The 18,990-nt window shown below is 46.1% G+C and overlaps 1 protein-coding gene across 1 annotated transcript in view; it reads right to left on the bottom strand.

Moving 5' to 3' along the window:
- Positions 1-14,674, bottom strand: part of LOC129696447 (melanocortin receptor 5-like) — a 30,988-nt gene extending 16,314 nt beyond the window's left edge. Inside the window, exon 1 of the mRNA XM_055634343.1 lies at positions 12,656-14,674. The gene's annotated coding sequence lies outside the window, so the exon portion shown is untranslated. The remainder of the gene's footprint in view (positions 1-12,655) is intronic.
- Between the last annotated feature and the right edge of the window lie 4,316 nt (positions 14,675-18,990).

Raw genomic sequence — 18,990 nt, 5'->3', positions numbered from 1 at the left:
CCTCTGCCTATCCTTAGCCCCACGTCCCCCTCCCTTTTCATCTATGCATTAATTGCCTTATTATTGTGTTTTGTATTGAATTCTGTCTTTACTTTGTGTACTAGTCATGTCTCTACTATTTATTTTATTCCCCTTACATGTTTTTCCTCTACCTGCAAAATTTTTGTAAGGTGTCCTTGAAAGGCGCCCATAAATAAAATTTATTATTATTATTATTAATTGGAGACCCTCAAACTATATCTTATCAGACTTTATCTTGCACTAAACGTTATTCCCTTTATCCTGTATCTGTACACTGTGGACGGCTTGGTTGTAATCATGTATAGTCTTTACACTGAATGGATAGGACACAACAAAAATGCTTTTCAATCTGCCTAGGTACACGTGACAATGAACTAAACTAAACTCACCTCCCCACCATCAAAGGGAATCTACAGGAGTTGCTGCCTTATAAAGGCAACCAGCATCATCAGAGACCCGCACCACCCTGGCCACGCTCTCTTATTTCACTCCTGCCATCGGGAAGAAGGTACAGGAGCCTGAAAGCTGTAACGTTCAGGTTCAGGAGCAGCTTTCTCCCAACAACCATCAGGCTATTGAACACAACAAACTCCAACTAAACTCCAAACTTTGAACTGCCTTGGTTGAACCAGGGACTTCAGGCTTTAGTTTGCTTTTGGCACAAATAGTATTTTTCTTTGATGAACTTTAAAACATGTTTGTTTATTATATTATCTATGTGTACTATGTTTACACATCTGTCGTGCTGCTGCAAGAAATAATTTCATTGTTCCGTTTCAGTACAGATGACAATTAAACACTCTTGGCTATTGAACTCGGGTCTCTGGCGCTGAGAGGCAGCAGCCCTGCAAGCTGTGATATTGAATCCATGGCAATTATTTTGGAAGTCAACTGAAAATTAATCATCTGCTCAATCAGAGACTAGCCAGCGGTGCTGGATATTAAAACAACTCGCCTCCCTTGTTGTGCAGCATAATGTACATTGGACTGAAACCACCTTGTAATTAAGATCCTCATTGCATGCTGAGTAATGGGCAATAGCCCATGGGTTTGAACAGTGATGAGAAAACAAGAACTCAAGGCAAGTTCTGTGTTGTTTTGAACAGCCTTTTCTATTGGGACTGTGTTGCTATGTTTTTCTAAGCCAGAGTTCCAGAGAAACATCTCCAGTGTATTTATTTGGAACAAATACAAGCATTCAAAGAAAGTGAAAGATGAAAATATATTGTTTTTTTTTCCCTGGGCTAACTGTGGAAGTTTGTTTATATAACTTTGGGAACTCAAGGACAACGTTGGAGAGGTTGAGAATGCCACCAAACAGAGCCAGCAGGGTTTGTAACTGCAGACACACAGTGTTTTAAAGTTCATTTGGCCCATCAAATACACCCCGCCATTCAATCATGGCTGATCTTGGTTGGAATCATGGCTGGAGAGAGAAGTTTTTTTTGGCCTTCCATCACAGCAATGTGATGGATGTTTATGTAAAATGTAAATTATGTTGTGTCTGGGGTCTATTTGTTTGTAATGTATGGCTGCAGAAACGGCATTTCGTTTGGACCTCAAGGGGTCCAAATGACAATTAAATTGACTCTCTTGACTCTTGATCTATCTCTCCCACCTAATCCCATTCTCCTGCCTTCTCCCCATAACCCTTGATACCAGTTTCAAACAAGAACCTGTCAATCTACTCCTTAAAAATATCTATAGACATGCACAGATTCACCACCCTCTGACTAACGAATTTGCTCCTCATCTAATTTCCAAAGGTACGACCTTTTATTCTGCGGTTGTGGCCTCTGATCCTTGACCCTCCAACTAGTGGAAACATCCTCTCCACATCCAGGCCAAAAATTCTACGTCTCAATTTTCTGCATCGTCAAGGACTGAACACCCGCTACCCTCTCAGGGAGATGGTTCCAAACAGTTGCAGAAATTGAATTTGTTCCCACTCAAGTCCCAACTCCTCCTGAGTTTATGCCCCTTAGATTTTATCTCTCCTGACCGAGGAATCAGTCTCAAAGTATCCACTTTGATAATCCTTACACAACATTTCTAATGTTATAGGAAAGATGCTGTCAATTTGGAAAGGGTGCAGAGAAGAATTACAAGGATGTTGTCAGGGCTTGAGGGCCTGAGCTATAGGGAGAGGTTGAGCTGGCTCGGTCTCTCTTCCTTGTAGCGCAGAAAGATGAGGGGTGATCCTATAGAGGTGTACAAAATCATGAGAGGAATAGATTAGGTAAACGCACAGAGTCTCTTGTCCAGAGTAGGGGAACCAGAGGGCATAGGTTTAAGGTGAAGGGACAATGATTTAATACGAATTTGAGGGGTAACCTTTTCACACAAAGGGTGGTGGGTTTCGGAAACCAAAACTGCAGGCAAACACTATGACCAGAAACCAGGTTACCCACACCTCAGGGTCTTGTACTCTTATTCTTTTTCCTTTGTCGTTTCTTGTTATGCATTTTTGGAAAAAGGTGGAAATTATTGTTCTGGTCCTCTGAATGAGCCTGTGAGAGCAGTCTAATTGCACAGCTAGATGTTGAAAATAATTCTCATTGATCTGTTGAAGATTTTCTTCCAGTAATAATCTTTTTGTATTATGCAAAATTCTCGCTGAGATGCCTGGCTTCACAGGAGGTTCTGTTTACCCTTCCTGTTTGAACAATCTGAAATGTAATTTCTCTTCTATTTCTGTTTTTGAGTTCCAGCGTGTGTGCCTAGTTTATTTTTCCAGCCTTGCACCTTCTGAGAGGATTAGGGGCCATGTGACGAATACATCGACTGGACGCACAGAGAACCAGGGGTTTAAGGTGAAGGGTGAAAGATTTTATAGGAATATGAGGGTTAACTTTTTCCACACAAAGGGTGGTTGGTGTTTGGAGGTAGTTGAGGTAGGTACTATTGCAGCGTTTAAGAAACAATTAGATGTACATGGATAGGATAGGTTTTGAGGGAGGCAAATGGGGCTAGGGAAGTTGGGACATGTTGGTTGGTGTGGGCAAGTTGGGCTCGGGGACCTGTTTCCACACTGTATTACTCTACCACGCTTTTGATAGTCACAACACAAAGCAGGCCCTTCAGCCCAATTTGTCCATGCTGACCAAGATACACCAATTAAGCTTGTCCCATTTACACACCATTAATGCAAATCCTTCCTATTCATGTACCAGTCCAAATGTCTGTCAAATGTAATGGTACTTGGCTCAATTGATTCTACTGGCAGCTCAATCTATAAACCCACCACCATGTGTGAAAAAGTTGTCCCTCAGGTTCCTATTAAATCTTTCCCCTTTCACCTTAAACCCATGACCGCTAGTTCTTCATTTCTCTACCCTGGGTAAAATACTCTGTGGTTTCACCCTATCTATTCCCCTCATGATTTTAGAAACCTCCAAAAGATCATCCCTCTGTCTAAGGTATAAGGTCCTACCCTGCCCAACCTCTTGCAATGTGTCACTCAAATCCTGGCACCATCCTTTGAAATCTTCTCTGCACTCTTTCCAGCTTAACAAAATCGTTCCTATAGCAGGCTGACCAACATGGATTACAATACTCCAAATGAGGCCGCACAAAAGTCCTGTACAACTGTAAGATAACATCCCAAATTATATGTTCAATACCCTGACGGATGAAGACCAATGTACCAAAAGCCTTCTTGACCACCCTATCTATCCGTGATGCCACTCACCAGGAACAACGAACCTGCACTCCTAGATCCCTCTGCTCTACAACTCTCCCTAGGGCCCTGCCATTCCCTGTGAATGTCTGACTTCCCAAATTGCATTACGTCGCATTTATCTGCATTAAACTCCATTAATCATTCCTCAGCCCACATGCCCAACTGATTAAGATGCTGGTATAATTTTTGATAACTATCCTCACTATCTATGATACCACATACTTTATCATCATCGTCATCATCCTCGAAAACATCAACTGGCACGGTGCCTTACAATACTATGTACGACTGAAGTGTGGATGGCCGTTGGCTCGCTTGGAGCTCATCCGCCCTTTGACAGGTCTTGTTTTTGGTCCTGCTGGGGGTCCACAGCCCCCTCCTCACCTGGCAAACCAGGTGGGGGAGACGGTTTAGTCGCCGACTATCCGACCATGGAGTTGTTGCACGGGATTACATGGTACCAGTGGCGGGCGGAACTCCCCTCGACCTGACCTTCATACTTTAGCATCATCTACAAACTTACTAATCATGCCTTGTACATTCTTATCCTTAATGGCCTCTTTTCTGTAGCAGGGTGAACACAATACCACAACATGCGTGGCACAGTGGTGCAGCGGGAGAGTTGCTGCTTATAACAGCAGAGACCTGAGTTTGATCCTGCCTTGGGGTTCTGTCTGTACGGAGTTTGGACGTTCTCCCCGTGACCTTCGTGGGTTTTCTCCGGGTGCTCTAGTTTCCTCCCACATTCCAAGGAGGTACAGGTTTGTAGGTTAATTGGCTTCTGTAAATTATCCCTCGTGTGTAGGGTAGAACTAGTGTATAAACTTCCTGCTGGGGGATCTCAGTGAGTCAGGCAGCATCTGGGGAGGAAATGGACAGGCAACGTTTCAGGTTGGGACCCTTCTTCCTGCAATGTGAGCACCCATACTTTCCGACTATCTTTGACCATGTAAAGTTTCACACATAATGAAGCGTTATATCTTTTTATTTTATGTTTGCCAAGTCAAATTGAGTCAAATTTATTGTCAATGCACAAGTATGGTGAGGTATGGTGAGGTACAATGCAAATCTTGCTTGCAGAAGCATCACAGTCACACAGCCAACACACAAAAACATAATGTCTTATTCTGTCTTATTCTGAAGAAGTCTGAAGAAGGGTTTCGGCCCGAAACGTTGCCTATTTCCTTCGCTCCATAGATACTGCTGCACCCGCTGAGTTTCTCCAGCTTTTTTGTGTAACACACAAAAACATAATGTGTAGGAAGGAACTGCAGATTCTGGTTTACACCATAGACACAAAATGTCACAGTAATTCAGCCGGTTAGGCAGTATCTCTGAAAAAAGGAATAGGTGATGTTTCGGGTCTGGACCCATCTTCAGACTGAGACCTTTCTCAGTCTGAAGAAGGGTTTTGCCCCGAAATGTCACCTATTCCTTTATTCCAGAGATGCTGCCTAACCGGCTGAGTTACTGTAGCATTTTGCGTCTAACACAAGAAAATAATTTACAGATAAATTATACAAGACCGTGAAGAGAATAAGCCAAGTGCAAAACAAGCAAGAAAAGAAAAAGACAGAATAAGACGAGACTACCATTTAATCATCGTACAGCATGGCTCAATATCCTTTGCCTCTTTATTAGTGTAAAAAGATTACCTGTCAAACTATTGACTGGCTTTGCAGAAACAAGGAACTCCAGATGCTGGTTTATTAAAAGACCATGGATTGGTGATATTTTGGGTTAGGAATCTGAAGAAGGGTCCCGACCCGAAACATCACTTATCCATGTTCTCCAGGGATGCTGTCTGGCCCGCTGAGTTACTCCAGCACTCTGCATCTTTAATTGACTGGCTTTGCTAGCTACATCTAGATTCATAGATTTACACCGCACTTAAACAGGCCCATCAGCCCATCATGCCCATGCCATCCATGATGCTCACCTAAGTTAATCCTATTTGTCTTTATCTAAGTAAACTCACTACCATTTTACATGGGTCATCTCCAACTCCAGATAATGTGTAGGAGTTCCCACAACAATATCCAACAGGGAACAAATTTCTAAGGATTCTTAAAGGCGGCACAGTGGTGCAGCTGCCCCACAGCGGCAGAGACCCGGGTTTGATTCTGACTAAGGGTGCTGCCTGTAAGGAATTTGCATCTGCGTGAGGTTTCTCCGGGTGTACCAGGTTTTCTCCCACATCCCAAAGATGTGCAGGTTTGTTGGTTAATGGGCTTCTGTATTGTCCTAGTGTGTAGGATAGAACTAGTGTATGGGCGATTGCTGGTCGGCGCAGACTCGATGGACCTGTTTCTCTAGACTGTTTCTCCAGACTAAACTAAACTAAACTAAACCAACCAAATTCTACTCCCTGGATGAACTCCAGCTGAGGTCTGTGATTGACTTGAGCCATTCAGCTCTGAGGGATTTTATCAATGTATAGTCTTTTCTTTGCCTGATTAGCAAGCAAACAAAAACATTTCATTACACCCTGGTAAACCTGACAATAATAAACTAAACTAATATTGGGGACACAAGGGACTGTAGATGCTGGAATTTGGAGCGACAAATACAAACTGCTGGAGGATCTCGGTGGTTCAAGCAACATCTTGGGGGAAAGGAAGGTCGACATTTCAGGTCTGCACCCTGCACCAGTGTTCGTGCACCCTGGGTGTAACTGGACATTGCTCCTTGAGTATGACAGGGCTTTTTGAGATAGCAAAGAATTTGGATCCCTCGGATAGACACACAAATTGCTGGAGTAACTCAGGAGGGCAGGCAGCATCTCTGGAAAGAAGGAATGGGTGACGTTTTGGGTCGAAACCATTCTTCAGACTGAAGAAGGGTCTCGGCCCGAAACGTCACCCATTCCTTCTATCCAGAGACGCTGCCTGTTCCGCTGAGTTACTCCAGCATTTAGTGCCTATCTTCGGTATAAACCAGTATTTGCAGTTCGTTGGATCCCTGGAATTATTCTTTTACATTATTCTTAATTTGTCAAATGCAGATATCGCTGGCATTTATTGTCTATCCCAGGGAGACTGGAATGAGAAGGGAATTTTAGATTCAACAACATTAGCCGGACTGGAGTCAGATACGGACCCAGGGCAGGTGAGGACAGAGAATTTCCCTCTTGGAAAGAATAGGTTCACTGAGGACCTGCACTGACTGGATGGGCCAAACGGCCCACCTAGAGTCTAGCGTTTGACAGACCGATGGATTGTAGGCTGCTGCATAGAGTTTGATTGGTTGATGGATCGCAAGTGGATGAAAATGCTTCATGAGTTAACAGCAACAATTAATAACAATAGCAACAACTTATGCCTGGCATAATGACAAAGCGTATTGAATAAAACTGCAGTGAATAGCAGGAACCAAATGATAAGGATTATAGACTGGTGTTTAATATTTAATGCCATTGTTAGAAATGTAACCTCTTGACAGTAACATTAGGTCTAATTTATTTTAGCTTATTCAGTGCCGCTTTCCAATGGGTTTCTGGTTCCAACTGGTCAGTTATGTACCATCCGTTGCCTGAAGCCAAGGGAGTTTGAGCTGAGTTGTTAATGTATGTTCACAGGTCGAGCTTCACGATGGGGAAGATGGAGTCATGGGGATGTACAGCATGGAAACGATCCATTCGGCCCATCACATTCACGCCGGCTGGTAGGCAGCCATCCACGCTACGCCCATCTCCCAGTACTTGGCCCACATCCTTTCCATTGAAGGCCCATCTAGAGACTTCTTGAATGCCGTCTGTGGCTCTGCTCCCAACATTTTCTCAGGCAGTGCATTTGAGATACTCACCACTCTGAGCTGCTCCCCTCCCGATCCACTCTTAATCTCTTCCCTCTTACTCTAGATCTATGTCCTCTGGTTGTGTCCACCATTAATGTGGGGAAAGGTTCCCTGCAGTCTACAGTATCTACATCCCCCACAGGTTTGAGGTTGAGTTTAGCAGGATGAAGTGGGGAACTCATTGAAACTTACCGTGCTGTGAAAGGAATGGATAGAGTGGATGTGGAGAGGATGTTTCCACTAGTGCAGGGACCAGAGGTCATAGGCTCAGAATAAAAGGATCTTTAGAAAGGAGGAATGGCTGATCAATCTTTCCCTCTCAACCCCATTCTCCTGCCTTCTCCCCATAACCCCTGACACCCTTACTAATCAAGAATCTGTCAATCTCCGCCTTTAAAATATCCACTGACTTGCCCTCTACCGCTATCTGTGGCAATGAATTCCACAGATTCACCATCCTCTGACTAAAGAAATTCCTCCTCATCTTTATAGAGGTACATCCTTTTATTCTGAGGCTGTGCCTTCCGGTCCTGGTCTCCCCCACTAGTGGAAACACCCTCTCCACATCCACTCTATCCAGGCCTTTCACTATTTGGTGAGTTTCAATTAGGTCCCCCCTCATTAAACCATTGCTGCTTCTTTTTCTACAAACGAAGGCATTTCCAGCATTTCATGTTTTCATTTATTCCTCTCAATGCATTTTGTGATATAGCCCCGAATTATTATAGAATTAGTTTTCAAATTTGATTGTGAGCATCAGGCATTAACTTATTTCTTGCTCGCATGAAGGGACTGGTGGAAGAGGAACTGGTACATAATGAGGACAGTGTTACGAACCACAAGACCAAAATAGACCAAACAGTTTGGATTAAGTGGTCAGCTGTGAACCACCTTTGCACACTTTTGGTCTCTCTTCAAATTGTGCAGATGCCCTGGTCTCAATTTCTCAGTGATGGGGAGCTTACAGGTACAACAGATTAGTTTTAGTTTAGTTTAGAGATACAGCATGGAAACAGACCCTTTGGCCCACCGAGTCCGCGCCGACCAGCGATACCCGCACACTAACACTTTCCCACACATTAGGGACAATTGACAATTTTACCAAGGCAAACCAAACCTGTATGTCTTTGGAGTGTGGGAGGAAACCGGAGCACCCGGAGAAAACCCACGCAGATCACAGGGAGAACGTACAAACCGCATACAGACAGCACCCATAGTCAGGATCGAACCCAGGTCAGTAACTATCGCTGCACCACCATCCGCCCTGAGATTAACTCATGAGAAAGGCAGCTCAACCACCACCTCTGGCATAGCTGGCTGTTAAAACCACTAAAAACTTTGAATGTCTCTGAATGTTATTCTCCAATACATTCAAACTACTAATACATTTTAATAATAGTAGTTTTTACTAAAAGCAAGAAATTGACAAGCATTTAGAAGCATCCAATAATTTAAATAATTAAAACGTGTACGCTAAATAAGACTTACCTTTGTCCATGGCAGCTGGATTGGACGAGGTTGTGCCAGGTCCGGCCTTGTGCAGAGTTTTGGGCCAAATGGCCTACTTTGAAAGGAAGCACTGCCACAGTCAGAGCCGTGAAGCACAGAAACAGGCCCTTCGGCCCACCCTGTCAATGCCAACGTTGGCATATAGGGCTAGTGTAATTTGCCTGCATTTGGCCCGTATCCCTCTTATCCCTTCCTATCCATATATTTGTCCAAGTATCTTTTAAAAGTTGCAATTGTATCCACGTCTTGGGTTTTTCTGGCTGCTTACTCTAGATATGGTTGTCTCCACTATCATGGTCTAGTTACTGAGTACAACTGATATATTATTGCATATTTATTTGTTGTGTTGTTGCATTAAAGTGCTGCAAAACTGCAGTAAGAAAGAATTTCATCGTTCTGGTCCAATGGCAACGCTTGGCCAGACTGACCCTGCAACGTTGCCAGGACAACGGGCCTTCATGGGCAGGTTAAGACAACAGGGCTTATGGGGCGAAGGCAGGAGAATGGGGTTGAGAGGGAAAGATAGATCAGTGGAATAGACTTGATGGGCCAAATGGCCCCATTCTGCTCCTAGAACCCATGAATGTATAAGCAACTAAGACCTGAAAATGGTGCCAAAACCTCACAACTATGGTATACTGTCTCATTGTACTATTCTTGTACAGGTGTACTTAATCTAAGATTGTGCTTATGTATAGTAATATTTCTACTGAACTCTATGCAAAAAAAAGTAATTTCACTGTACTTTGGTACATGTTATAATAAAGTACCATTATACCCATGACAATTTTAGATTTTAGACTCTAGAGATACAGTGCAGAAATAGACCCATTGGCCCACCCCGTCCAAGCTTCCCAGTGATCACACTAGAACTATCCTGCATACTGGGGACCTTTACAATTTACAGAAGCCAATTAACCTACAAACCTGTACGTTTTAGGAGTGTGAGAGGAAACCGGAGCACCCGGAGAAAACCCACGCAGTCACGGGGAGAACGTACAAGCACTGTACGGACTTCGCCTGTAGTCAGGATCAAACCTGAGTCTGTGGCACCATAAGGCGGCAACTCTACCGCTGCCCTGTGAAGTTACATTGCTCATTTTTCATATTGTGAATGAGCTCAACTACCTCCTCTAGCAGCTCAATCTACACACCCACCACCCTTCTCCCTTCTTCCAGGTGGGAACTCAGACTGCGGCTCAAGTTACAGCTCGCGAACAGTTGGAGGGTTTCCGAACAGATCTAAGCAACGGGACCCTGATGTAACCCTTGGGATGACCTGTAAACCTCACGGACCTGAGACCCGAGAACAGCTGCAGTGTTTTGCTTCAATTAACACACAGAACCCACGGTGATAGAATAGCGATGGCCAAGGCTGGAGGAAGTGAAAGGGATGGAGCATAAATCAGGGAATGGGAACCTTGAGGGATGAGGCCCCGCAGATTGTGGTAAGGAGATAACGAAGCAATCGGATCTGCGTAGGCAGCGGAGAGGAGCATGGTTTCAGATTGCAACACAGCCTTGATGCATTAAGGTGTGGCACGGTGGCGCAGCGGTACAGTTGCTGTCTTACAGAGTTAGAGACCCAGGTTTGATCCTGACTATGGGTGCTGCTTGTATAGAGTTTGTATGCTCTCCCTGTGACAGTGTGGGGTTTCTCTGATTGCTCCAGTTCCCTCCCACACTCCAAAGCCATGCAGATCTATGGGTTAATTAGCTTCAGTAAAGATTGTAAATTGTCCCTCGTGTGCGGGATAGAGTTAGTGTACGGGGATCGCTGGGCCGGTGAGCTAGTTTCCATGGGCCGAAGGGCCTGTTTCCACACTATAACCCTAAATTAAACTAAATCTCATACAAAAAAAAGGTGGAGGGATTACTTCCAGAGTGAGGCCAATTATAGTTTTTTTTTTAAATTGTTTATGTACATCCAACATGACCCACCCATAGATGAACTGAAGAACGTTTGATGTCTCAGTAAGAAGGGGGTTGTTTTGTGTTCTCTGGAGAGTCAGAAGCTGAGGGGAGACATAATAAAAGTGTATAAAATTATGAGAGGCAGATACAGTAGATAGTGAGAATCCTTTCCCCAGGGTGGAAATGTCAAAGACTGCAAGGCCCAGCTTTAAAAGAGGGGCAAAGTTCAAAGGAGATGCTGGGCAAGTTTTCTTTTACACAGATGGTGGTGAGTGCCCAGACCATTTTCCCGGAGGCAGCAGAAGGAGGCAGATACAATAGTGGCATTTAAAAGATTTTTTTTGGATAGGCACATGGATAAGCGAAGATCGGGGGGATGTGAATCGTGTGACAGATAAGAGTTGGTCTTGGCATTGTGTTCGGCACAGACATTGTGGGCTGAAGGACTGTAGTGTTTTATGTATGGTGTTTCGTGTTCACATCCAGACACGGCAGGATATCAGACTGAGGTCCCCCTTTGGCTTTGTTTCCATGTAAAAGACCGCATGGCTCCATTTCAAACAACAGTTGTCCTGACCTGTAACAGCCCCCCCTCATCACAGATTATTTAGTTTAGCTTATTATTGTCAAGTGTACCGAGGTACAGTGAAAAGCTTTTTTGTTGCGTGCTAACCAGTCAACGGAAACACAATACATGATTCCAATCGTGCTGTCCACAGTGTATAGAAATAGGATAAAGGATACAATGTTTAGCGCAAGGTAAAGTCTGGTAAAGTGCGATACAAGATAGTCTGAGGGTCTCCAATGAAGCAGATGATAGGTTAGGACCTCTCTAATTGGTGATAAGGTGGTTCAGTTGCCTGATAACTGCTGGGAAGAAACTGTCCCTGAATCCGGAAGTGTGCGTTTACACACTTCTGTACCTTGCTTAATAACTTGCCTATTAACCCCATTGCTGCTTGTGGGATCTTGCTGTGCTCAACTTGGCTGCTACGCTTCCAAAGATCACAAGAGTGGCTGCAAATACTCTTAAACAAGCGGATGAGAGTTGTGGATGCTAAGCTCAGAGGATTTTGGATTTATCTTTCGTTAAAGTCACCTTATTTCCCTTAAACCACGGAACATTGTCTCTCGTCCCCCTTCGAACACAGAGCAGTACAGCACGGGAACAGGCCCTTCAGCCCACGATGCCCTCTAGTATTTGATATTTCCATTTTAGTTAAAAGGTTCTCACATTCAAAAGATCGAGGCATCATTCTGGTAAAAGCTCCTTTGCACCTTTTCCAAAGCCTGCACGGTCGCTGCCTATTCCCTCCCCAGATGCTGCCTGACCCACCGAGTCCCTCCGGCACTTAGTGTCTCTTCCCACCGCCCTTGCTTCTGGGTTGATGTTGCAATGGACAGAAGTTTCCTTTAACTAGAAAAAGAAAACCAATACATGTCGAGCGACAAGACGATGTGAACATTTAGAAGTGGGAGGTGATCTGGCTCACAGCAGGAAACAACTGTCCAAGGGTTTAAATAAACAGGAGGACGAAGCCATATGATGTTGGAGAAGGAGGCTGGGATCCGCATCGACTTAGGTTCATACAACTCCGGTCTCCAGAGCTGGAAATGTCCTACTAAATATCTCCCCCCATCCTGACTTACACCAACAACTCGATCACCAGATCTCCCCAAAGTTCCTTAACCTTTTCAGAGAGAGAAACGAGATAAAAACAATGAAACTGGTACCTTGCACAACGCTGCTGAAGTCCCCTCGTTCTTTATCCAGACTCATTCAGGACGGCTTTTTGGCAAAGATAAATTGTAAGCGCCAAGGGGCAATTCACACAGATCTGGGGCCAAGAACAACAACAAGCGGCCAACAGACTTTCCAAGCGCAAGCAGTGAAACGGATGACGGCGCTTCGTGCAATGATAAGAGCCGTGTAAACAATCCCGCTGCCCTCCCCGTGGACCTTGTGATTGTATGTCCTTCCCTCTTTCCCCCCGTCAACAAGACTCAATAAAACCGGCTGGGCGCATCAAACTAGCAATCGAGACGCGCTCCCTCGATTTCATCCCCATCCCTAACCCTAACCCTGTGCAGTTGCCAGCATCTGCAGTCCCTTCTTGAACATGTTACAGTATTTGTTCATGTCAGAGGGTGGTGAATCTGTGGAACTCATTGCCACAGAAGGCTATGGAGACCAAGTCAATTGATATGTTTAAGGTGGAGATTGATAGGTTTATGATTAGTAAGGGTGTCAAAGTCTTATTGGGAGAAGGCAGGAGAATGGGGTCGAGAGGGAAAGATAGACCAGCCATGATTGAATGGCGGAGTAGACTTGATGGGCCAAATGACCTGATTCTGCTTTACAAAAAAAACCCCATTTAGACAGGTAGATGGATAGGACAAATTTAGAGGGATATGGGCCAAACGCAGACAGGTGGGATTAGTATTGATGGGACATGTTGGCCGGTGTGGGCAAGATGGGCCGAAGGGCTTGTTTCCACATTGTAAGACTCTATGACTATGATTTTGCTTTGGGACTTTACAACTCTCTGGACAAGATAAAAATACTGGGGATCAGCATTAGAGGGCTTGATTTACAGTGGCACAAAGTGGCTGAAATGGATGGCTGTGACTGGTCTTAGACCCGTCTCCCAACACTGGATGCAGACAAGTCATCATTCTGAAGAAAGGTCCCGATGTGAAACTTCACTAGCCATGTTCTCCAGAGATGCTGCCTGACCCGCTGAGTTTCTCCAGGATACCAACATACTTAACCAACGTTAAGGACTTATTCCCTTGAATATATGGATGGCCTTAGTTCCTGAGCACCATGTGATACTGTCTTAGAGTCATAGTCATAGTGGAAACAGGCCACTTGCACCCTTGTCCATTCCAATTGAGGTGTCCATCCAAGCTAGTTGCATTTCCCCATGTTTGAACCACATCCCTCTAAATCTTCCCACATACCTATCCATGTACAGTGCTGTTAGTTTACAGTATCTTGCTTCTGCTTCTTTCTTTCCGAGAAGGTGTATCTTTTCTCTTTATTAAGCTTCATCTGCCATATCCCTCTCCATTCTCTCTGCGATCAATGTCTTCTAGTGTTCTATTGCCACCCTCTAATTATATACCAGACTTTCAATTAATAATCTTGAATTGACACAAAAAGCAGCTGATCACAGTAATGCTGACCACAAATCTATCAGGTTGTCATAAAAACCATTTGGTTTTATTAATATCCTTCAGGGTATGAAGTACTGCCTTATTCATTGAGATTTCTGCTATTTCCACCCGGGTCATTCCCTCTTCTTCCGTCACCCATCAGGCAGAAGACACAAAAGCTTGAAAGCACATGCCACCAGATTCAGGAACAGCATCTTCCTTGCTGTAATCAGGCTGCTGAAGCTAGGGTGTAGTCTCGATTTTCCAACCTACCTCATTGTAGTGGTACTGTTACAGAGAAATGTGCAAATGCAATGAGGCAGCCAGGTTTGTAAGAGTTGTTGACGCCATGCTGAACTCCCATCTGAAGAAGCAGAGGTGTTGATGTGCTTACTTGGTCACGGCTCAATTGAATTGGTCCACAGCAAATTGTTGGTGATATTTACACCCGGGAATTTGAAGCTCTCGAACATTTCTACTTCAGTACCATTGATGCACTATTGAATGGGGTGTATGCTTCACCATGCTTCCTGAAGCCAGGCATGGAAATCGCTCTCAAAACAGGGGGGGGGGGGGGGGGGACACAATTTCCTGGTGGTCGCACGCGAATGCACACACACAAATGCGAGGCTTCGGCCGTGAGCCCTGTGGACGGTAACATCGGGAGCTGACCTGGCTGGTGACCAACTCCAAACTCCAGCAACAGCAGCTTCGCCGACCAATTTTTACTTGTGGAAAAATTTTCAACATGGACCAAACTGAGGCAGCGAGTATGCGGGAACTTCTCTCGAGCATGAAGGAGAGTTACAGTGATCTCCTAGGACCACGTGTCGACCATGCTGCGAGTTTGTGGTGAGCGCAAACTCTTCTAAACTCACAATTTAGGTCGCCATAGTGGGACAGGCCCTTAATGGTGAGTGTATAGGGAGGATAATAAAGGACTGTGAATGCATCCTTGCAGGCCACTTGTATTGAGAATGGTCGTCGAGGATGTTTTATCACCTATCCTCACTGATTGCGATCTCTCAGTCAGGAAATCAAGGATCCAGTGACAGAGGGAGGTGCTGACCATGAGTTTGGAGATGAGTTTGGGTGGGATTATGGTGTTTAAGGAAAAGCTATAGTCAACAAATCGAAGATAACATTATCTAGCTGTCTCAGCAACGGGTATATATCCCCCTCATGATTTTATACACCTCTATAAGATCACCCCTCAGCCTCTTGTGCTCCAAGGAATAAAGTCCTAGCCTGCCCCAACCTCTCCCTATAGTGCAGCCTGTGATTCCTGGCAACATCCTCGTAAATCATCTTTACACTCTTTCCAGCTTAATGCCATCCTTCCTATAGATGGGTGACCAAAACTGAACATAATAGATGACCAAATGCAAAGTCACCAATGTGTCGTAGAACTATAACCATATAACCATATAACAATTACAGCACGGAAACAGGCCATCTCGGCCCTACAAGTCCGTGCCGAACAACTTTTTTTTCCCTTAGTCCCACCTGCTTGCACTCATACCAATAACCCTCCATTCCCTTCTCATCCATATGCCTATCCAATTTATTTTTAAATGATACCAATGAACCTGCCTCCACCACTTCCACTGGAAGCTCATTCCACACCGCTACCACTCTCTGAGTAAAGAAGTTCCCCCTCATATTACCCCTAAACTTCTGTCCCTTAATTCTGAAGTCATGTCCTCTTGTTTGAATCTTCCCTATTCTCAAAGGGAAAAGCTTGTCCACATCAACTCTGTCTATCCCTCTCATCATTTTAAAGATCTCTATCAAGTCCCCCCTCAACCTTCTGCACTCCAGAGAATAAAGACCTAACTTATTCAACCTATCTCTGTAACTTAGTTGTTGAAACCCAGGCAACATTCTAGTAAATCTCCTCTGTACTCTCTCTATTTTGTTCAAGAGTCAAGAGTCAATTTAATTGTCATTTGGACCCCTGGAGGTCCAAACGAAATGCCGTTTCTGCAGCCATACATTACACACAAATAGATCCCAGACACAACATAATTACATTTTACATAAACATCCATCACATAGCTGTGATGGAAGGCCAAAAAAACTTATCTGTCCACTGCACTCTCCCCCCCCCCCCCGATGTCAGAGTCAAAGTCAAAGCCCCCGGCTGGCGATGGCGATTGTCCCGCGGCCATTGAAGCCACGTCGGGTGGTGCGAGGTCGCACACCGGGTCTTGGTGTTGGAGCCCCCGGTGTGCGCTCGCAGAGTCCCGCAGCCATTCCAGCCGCGCGGGGCAGTGGTGTCAGGCCCCGCTCCAGGAGCTCTTCAACCCCGCAACACGGGCGGGAGAATTCGCCGTTGCAGGAGCCCCGAAAAGCGGTCTCCCTCCAGGGATCCGCGGGCTCCCGGTGCCGCCGTCCGCAGACCCGCAGTAGCAGCCTCCGCATCAGCAGCAGCAGCGGCATCGGCAGCAGCAGCAGCAGCAGCAGCAGCGGCAGCAGCAGCAGCAGCGCTCCCTCCACCGCTCCACCCGCTCCGGTCTCGGCCAGCTCCGCGACGGCAACGGTGAGTCGGCACCAGAGTCCCCGGCTTCTTCCTGTTGGAGGCCGCTCCTCGTTGCGGCCCCAACGACAACGGAAACCTGACGAGAAAAGGTCGGGTCTCCAGTGCAGGGAGAGATTCAAAAGTTTCCCCCCCCCTCCCCACCCCACCCCATCCCCCCACACACACACCCCAACATAAAATAACAAAAAACTACATAAAAACACAGACAAAAAATAATAAAACGCGGACAGGTTTCAGAGGCCGCTGCTGACCAGAGTCGCGCCGCCTACCGGAAACAGTTGAACTCAATGCTCTGATTTGTTGACATCCTTCCTATAATTGGGCGACCAAAATTGTACACCATACTCCAGATTTGGTCTCACCAATGCCTTGTACAATTTTAACATTACATCCCAGCTTCTATACTCAATGCTCTGATTTATAAAGGCTAGCATACCAAAAGCTTTCATTACCACCCTATCTATATGAGATTCCACCTTCAAGGAACTATGCACGGTTATACCCAGATCCCTCTGTTCAACTGTATTCTTCAGTTCCCTAACATTTACCATGTACGTCCTATTTTGATTTGTCCTGCCAAGGTGTAGCACCTCACATTTATCAGCATTAAACTCCATCTGCCATCTTTCAGCCCATTTTTCCAAATGGCCTACATCACTCTGTAGACTTTGGAAATCCTCTTCATTATCCACAACACCCCCTATCTTGGTATCATTTGAATACTTACTAATCCAATTTACCACACCTTCATCCAGATCATTGATGTACATGACAAACAACAAAGGAACCAACACAGATCCTGAGGCACCCCACTAGTCACCTGCCTCCAACCCGACAAACAGCCATCCACCATTACCCTCTGGCTTCTCCCATTCAGCCACTGTTGAATCCATCTTGCTATTCCTGCATTTATACCCAACAGTTGAACCTTCTTAACCACCCTTCCATGAGGAACCTTGTCAAAGGCCTTACTAAAGTCCATATAAACAACATCCACTGCTTTACCCTCATCAATTTCCCTAGTAACTTCTTCAAAAAATTCAAGAAGATTAGTCAAACATGACCTTCCAGGCACAAATCCATGTTGACTGTTCCTAATCAGACCCTGTTTATCCAGATGCTTATACAGGTGCACAACCTTTTATCCGAAAGCCTTGGGACCAGACACTTTTCGTAATTCAGAATTTTTCGGCTTTCGGAATGGAAGATTTTTAGCGTAGATTTTAACGGCTGGCTCAGTGGTAGAGTGCTCGGCTCATATCCGCAAGGTCGCGAGTTTGCGCCTCGGTCCCGGCAGTTACTCGATCGCGAGTTTGAGTCTTCAATGTAGTTTTTTCTTGCAGAATAGGAGAGAATAGGGAGGGTTAGGCTGGGATCATTCTCTGCGAGATGATCTTAGTGCGGGAGACAAGTGTAGGAGAGGTGTACTGACTGTGTGGGCAGAACTTTGGAAGTGATTGCCCACCATTCTCAAAAGCCGCTGTGTCTCCCTGTCCCTCCAACTCCGGAGGAATCCGCTGCCCGATGCGCCGCTACGGCGATAAGTGACAGTTCGCCCACAGCCCGAGCTGCGCCCCCTCATCCGCAACCCGGGTTCCTCTGGAGTTGGAGCGGGGCTGGGCTAGAGTTGTTGCTGGCTGTGAGTCTCTGGGATCTCCGTGCTTGCAGTCGGCCTGGGGGTCGGTGTCCCGATGAGGGGGCGCAGCTCGGGCTGTGGGCGAACTGCCACTTGTCGCTGTAGCGGCGCATCGGGGAGCGGCTTCTGCTGGTCCTGATGTCTCTCAGCTCCTGTCCAGGGGGGTGGCCGGAGACGTCAGGACCAACAGGAACCCGCTCCCCGATGCGCCGCTACAGCGACAAGTGGCAGTTCGCCCACAGCCCGAGCTGCGCCCCCTCATCCGCAACCCGGGTTCCTCTGGAGTTGGAGCGGGGCTGGGCTAGAGTTGCTGCTGGCTGTGAGTCTATGGGATCTCCGTGCTTGCAGTCGGTGTCCCGTTGGTCCTGACGTCTCCGGTCACCCCCCTGGAATGGAGCTGAGACTGGGAACTGTATCGCCCTTACCCCCTCCCTCTGCAACTGCAAACAACCCCACAGTTCCCAGTCTCAGCTCCTGTACAGGGGGGTGGCCGGAGACGTCACAGCCCGAGCCATCAGCTTCTGTCCCTACGGGGACAGCGGAGAGCGTGTTCCTCTGGAATTGGAACGGGGCTGGGCTGCTGCTGGCTGTGGGTCTCTGGGTTCTCCGTGCTTGCAGTGGGCCTGAGGGTCGGTGTCCCGTTGGTCCTGACGTCTCCGGTAACTGGCACTGGCTCCAACGTGAAGACAGTGCAAAGCCCCCACGCCGGTGCAATGGGCGGGGAGCTGGAGA

Source organism: Leucoraja erinacea, chromosome 4 (genome assembly GCF_028641065.1).
Source record: "Leucoraja erinacea ecotype New England chromosome 4, Leri_hhj_1, whole genome shotgun sequence".
Classification (NCBI taxonomy): domain Eukaryota; kingdom Metazoa; phylum Chordata; class Chondrichthyes; order Rajiformes; family Rajidae; genus Leucoraja; species Leucoraja erinaceus.
The sequence above is the reverse complement of the archived record's forward strand: the minus strand, read 5'-3'. Positions and strand labels throughout refer to the sequence as shown.